The sequence below is a fragment of the Pseudopodoces humilis genome, chromosome 4, assembly GCF_049639895.1.
Source record: "Pseudopodoces humilis isolate 2021_Gansu_Grassland_sample_001 chromosome 4, ASM4963989v1, whole genome shotgun sequence".
Taxonomy (NCBI): Eukaryota; Metazoa; Chordata; class Aves; order Passeriformes; family Paridae; genus Pseudopodoces; species Pseudopodoces humilis.
The window spans coordinates 38,085,218-38,091,217 of NC_142203.1; the positions used below are offsets into that span (position 1 = coordinate 38,085,218).

Below are 6,000 nucleotides of genomic sequence, written 5' to 3' on the forward strand. Positions count from 1 at the left end.
TTTAAGGATGCATGAGATAAGGGCAACACTGAATTCTGGATGGAAGGCCTTCCACAGAGGAAAAGTGTTTTTCAAATCAGCAGCTTCATTGAAAGAACAGTTTTCATCCTTTCTGCACTTATCTCAACATCTGAGATATATTAATCAATGTGTAGATACCCTGAGAACCATACTAAAAAACAAAAACAAGAAGAAAAAAACAGGGCAAGGTCTTCTTTGAAAAGAAAAGGAGTGGAGCACAAGAGAAGTATTCTTAGATATGATGACTCTGTGGTCTGCCAAGATTAACTGTACCAAACTCTTCTACAGCTCCTCCCTGTTTACCAACATGATCTGTCTTCTCTGCAGTGGGTAGAATACAGCCAGTGATAAATCAAAATTATATTGGCTTTATTATAGTAGAGTTAAAAGCCTTCTGAACATAGCTGTCTTCAGTGTTAATGTAGGCCAGCATAGTATTCTGTAGAACAAGTCCTGTGTCTTTTCTTGAGTCTGAAAGAGTCCAACATAGTTTTGATACTACAGATACAGCCAGTATTAGTCTCTGTTAACAAGCCTCCTGATTTCACATGGCACCTGGTTGCCCTAAAAAGACAGCACTGTGTATACATTCCTCTGCTGTTTTACATGAGTTATTAAATTATTAATGTTTTGGTTTCTTCAATTTGTTTAACAACCTGGCTCACTTGGGCCCTTTTTCTCTCAGATAATCACTGTGGGAGATCTGCTGCACTCTAATGAATATTACTGGCAGGATTACACGGTGAAGAATGTGAGTTAAATATTTCCTACCAATCCTGCAAATAATTTCTTAGGAAATAAGCTCACTCACACTGTGCTTCAGAATTATCAAGTCATTTATCTCTCAAGTCTTTAAATAATTCAGAGGAAACCTGACATTTGGATAGCAACTGAACACATTTTTTATGTTATCAGGAAAAGATTAAATTAGAGAAACATGCTGTGATTGAAAGAGCAATAGAAATTGTCAATGTTCACCATACACAGCTATATTTTGCTAACTGAGCACAGCTTGCAAGTGGGGTAGTGCTTCTCTGTGACACTTGAGGAGTGGGAGAGAACTGCAAAATGGGAAGTTGCCCTTCCCTACCTTGTTTTGCTTCTAGTAACAATCTCTTATTGTTCTACACCAGCAGAGAATTTTCCTTTCTGCTAATCTGGTCTGTTTATCTGCCACTAGTCTCACCAAAAGTGCAGATTTGACAGTGAGAGTTTGTGCAGACAGGGAGAGTTTGAGGTCTCAGATCCAGGACAGATTGTGTTTCAGAACACATATGCATGCATCCATGTGATTGCTGGGTCCTGGGGAATATGTGGGCAGGGCAATGCAATGGATCACAGTGGGTGTTCCCCTGAAGGCCTGGGTCCCCAGAGATCCAATAAATGTAGCTGCAGAACAGAATAAATACAGGAGGAAAGAGACAAGCTGCTCCACGGCTGGAGAAGGCAGTCCTGACACCTGGACATGAGCCCAGATGTTTTGGGAGTTTGAAATGTTCCTTCCTGCTCTCTCAAGAGTACAGTCTCAGCCAGCTGGCTCCTACATAAACAAACACAGACAGACAGTGACACTTTCAAGCTATTAATTAGTCCAGCTCTCAGTGAAGTTAATTTCAGAAATTAGTGTCTTTCTGTATCACGGAGCTTAATCATGAACGCTTTGATGAATTAAGTTCTCTTTATAGTTTTCTTCTTTAGCCATTTAATGAAAGAGACATTTATGAATAGAATCTGACGTTAGCCTCTTTCATATACAAATAAGTAATTTTTGCATTGTTGACACGCCACAACTAAGAGAAAATTTATTTTATAAACCTACTCATCATATTTCAGGTAAAAATAGCTATGAACACTATAAAATTAAAAACAGATATGCAAGGGCTGAACTTGGTTTCCACATGTTTTTATGTGCATATTTCTCTTTGTCCAGTGCTGTAGCATAATGCATTACTGACAGTTTTCATTAATCAGTTCCTATTCTAGATGTAAATTAACCAGTCTCACAAACAAGAGTCCTCTTTATCACTGCAGTCTTCACATCTTGATTTTTAGACAATTTTTCACGGGGTTATTCATTAATTAGGTCTTTAATTATGGATTAATTAGCAGCTGAATTACAATATTCCTTATACTTTCTCAACTCTTGTAACACTAATATGTTTGCCATCAACCATGATAGATGTTACATATGCAAGGGGATTTATTACAGTTGTATTCCCCTAGCACTTCAGTGAGCTGACTAATTATTCTTCCACTGACAATGAAGCTAATGAAACACTGGACTGATGTCTCTGACAATTTTTTTTTTTTTTCCCCACTAAGTATTGCTGAAGAGAGGCCTAATTCTCTTAAGACTGAGAGAGGAATGATGTATTTGAAATGGGCATGTATTTTCAGGTTGTTTCTTATGAAAGGAAAAACAGCTCAAAAGTGTATTACATATTGGTAGAGGTGTTCAATCTATGAATGTAGCTGTAGTCAGCAGGTGTAAACAATTGTCTTAGGCAGCATACACAGAGTCCTGGGAAACCAAAAGCATGTTCTAAGAACTGATTAGAGAGATCCCCCTTAACTTCTTATACATAGACCTGTGGCAAATAAACTTGTATTCATTGTCACTGAGCAAAACACAGAGGCTTTCATATACAATTAGATGATCTTAATTTAGCATAGCATTACACTCTCAGATTTCTCAAACCTGTTTCAGGTCCATTGTGTTTTTTAACACAATGTTTCATTGACTTCTTGCTTGTCTTAAGGTTCCTGAACAATTCCCAAGAATTGAGGCTACTATTACTTGCCTTTCATGTACCCTTAGAGGGTATAGCCTCAGAAATTATCTCTGTGAATGACCACATCACAAATGTTATTTTAGACTCTCTGTCCTAACTGACAGTAATTAAAGACCTTCCAAATGTATAATTTTCTTTTGCTCCCTGGGGGCCATTTTAAATGTATTCATCTAAGAATTCAATCTTGCCACCTGCCCCTACTGCAGAAGAACAAAAACCTACATCTGACCTATAGCAGTCCTATTTCCAGCATAACAAAATCATTAGTAGTATAATGAGTAAAATCATGGTCATAGGCAACTGCAAAGATGTTAAATTCTGTGATTTAAGATACCAGACAATTTAGATAAGCATTTTTAGATAAGCAAGAGATGATGCTGCTTTCAACTACTCCAGCAGTCAGGTTCTTTTAGCTCTAATGGCCCAAACCCCACCATACAGTCATGAGGTGGCATCTGTATTTTATCTGTTCTCTCATCACAGCTGTGTCTTTAGTCTTTCCCACAAAACTTTCACCACATTTGTGGATAGGAGTCACAGGTGACATTGACATCTGGACACCTTCCTTTGGAATAATTCTTTTACCTTCTGTCTGAGAAGAGCAAATTGAATGAAAATCTTTGGTATGATCTACCTCTTAATAAGAATTGTCATCCATCCCTGATCCTTGAAACTGTGCTCAGTTAACTGTTGTTGAGAGGAAGAGAGCTGGTCAGTACCTTTTAACCTACAGAAAGTAACATGTCAATGATAGCCCATAAATACTTGTGGTAACAACAGCAACAATAATGACAGTATTTGACTTTAAATGATTGGCTGTGTTCACAAAAGATGTAGCAGGCTGTATTTCCTATGCCAGTTAGATTAACTGTAAGTACCCTTCAGAAGCTGAAGTTACATAACTCTTTTTAAATTCCACTCTAAATTTTGACAGACAACAAAGATAAATGACTGACCTCTCAAACCATTTTTTTTTATTGAAAATCGTTCTCACACCAGCATACGCCCTTGAGATGTAATAGCAATGGTTTATTATATCTGAGTCGCAGAGTGGAACTTGAAAGGTTTCCTAAATTATAAAGTTTAGATTTGTCACAAGTGTAAATCTACTTAGAGGAACTATGCACCGGACAAATCTCACTCTCTTTAAGGATATCCACCTAACATACTAAATGGGCTAAATGCTCTCTGTTTCAGCTACATTTCCCATATGCTTTGGTTTTTAAGGATCCACAGAAAAATAGCAGCAACCTGATAGCTACTTCTAACTTTCCCTGCCATTTTCTACCTTGACCCCACACATCTGACGAAACACAACAATCAGCAAAACTGTCACTTACCTACTACTAAAGAAACACAGGTGTCCAGAACTCCTGAGTGTGCTCTGCAGTTATTCAATGTGGGACACTGAGGTTGTTTATAGCATAGCTCATGGCCAGCCAGATCTGTTTGGACCCCACAGCGTGACTAGCCTTCCAGATGTACTAATGTGCTATATTTGTAAAATGATAACATGATCTGTGGTCTTACAGCAGAGACATGGGCAGGATAAAATGTCTGCAGTGCATGAGTCAACACAGGATGGAAACAACAGTGCTAGGACAGCATCTCATTTGCTTCAAGGAAAGTGTGACAGAGAAAATGTTACTCATGCTTATGTATATTTGTTGGAAAAGGGCAAGGAGAATAAAACAAAAACGCATAGAGAGTCTGAATTCCTCTAGTACAGGCAACCTCTTCCTTCCCACGTCCATCCAAATTTTAAATTAATACACACGTGTACACAGACAATTACCATGCAGTTTGCATGACTGAGTGACTTACAGCAAATTCTGCTTTTTCTTACTGAGGTGGCTCATCTTTTTATGACAATGCTTGTCACTGATTGTGGTATTCCTAATTATTTTTAATGGACCAGAAGAGCAGGGCTGCGGGCAGCCAGAGCCCATCTTGCTGCAGAATCAGCATTGCCAGGGCAGGGACTGACAAGCTCAAGGGGCTGATGTGGGGTCCTGAGCCATGGGAAAAGGAAAGGGTCCTGGGGGTGTAGGAGGGAAGATGGACATGGACACTGAAAAAGGGTGGGAGGGAGGGAGGGAGGGACGGAGGGAGGGAGGGAGGGAGGCCGGGAGGGGGGGAGGGGCGGAGGGAGGGAGGGAGGGGAGGGAGGGAGGGAGGGAGGGAGGGAGGGAGGGAGGGAGGGAGGGAAGGAGGGAGGGAGGGTGACCTCCATCTCACTTTTTCAGGATCCATCCTTTGGTGCACAGGTGTTGATTTTGGCAAAGGACGGTAAGAGGTCTTGTATTCTTTAAGTGTTGAAATACTGAAATGTGTTTCAGTAACAGAAAGCTGAGCTTGCAGTTAATTCCCTGGCCTTAACCAAGGATTCATAGATCAGCTAACCTTCCAACTACAATCATAGCTTACCCATGACAAGGAGAGGCTTGGGATGTTTGCTGCAAATGAGAAAAAGGATCAGCTGATAAAGTAGGCATCACCTACATAACAAAAAAAACCAAATAAAAAACCAAACAAAAAAACCACCGGGCTATCCTATTAAAGACAATGCACTAAGGATGGAAAAACAACTGAGGAAGGGCATGAAAGAATTAGAGGAACATTAAAAGGGACTGGCTGGGAAGAGAGAAAGACAGAGAGAGAGAGAGACAGACAGAATATACAATATTGTTTAGTTGTGAAACTCAGTATACTTGACAAAAAAATACTAAGGAAAAGGAAACCTGTAAGTCAGTACTTAAGTGCTGGCACAGTACGAAAATACCACAAGTAAGGGAGCAGTAGACAGCAGACTACTCAGGCCAGTGAACAGACAGAAGGCTTGCTTGCTAACAACAAAACCTATTGGCAGGCTTGAATCTATTTAAGGCATGCCAGAGTGACAGAAGCTAGTTTGTTCAAAGGTGTTTGCCTACTGCATCCTGCATCCTAGCTCATCATCAGCAATATTCATCAGTCAGAGCCAGCTGACCTTGGTTCAAACACAGCCTTGCATGCCTGCCACAGCATTCCCACAGGAATTGCTCCTCATCCAGGTGATCCAGTAGACTGACCAGCATCTATGTACTCATTTGACACTGCAGTCTACTGAATCATCCTCCTGGATGAGGACCACTGCCTGGTAAGTGGTACAAAAACAGTCATTTCATAAAGAGGCATGGTCCATTTT

At 40.1% G+C, this 6,000-nt stretch overlaps 1 protein-coding gene across 1 annotated transcript in view; it reads right to left on the reverse strand.

The window, feature by feature from the left end:
- The window catches only part of LRRC2 (leucine rich repeat containing 2), a 79,210-nt gene extending 74,949 nt beyond the window's left edge, over nt 1–4,261 (reverse strand). The window contains exon 1 of the mRNA XM_005522613.3: nt 4,154–4,261. The gene's annotated coding sequence lies outside the window, so the exon portion shown is untranslated. The remainder of the gene's footprint in view (nt 1–4,153) is intronic.
- Between the last annotated feature and the right edge of the window lie 1,739 nt (nt 4,262–6,000).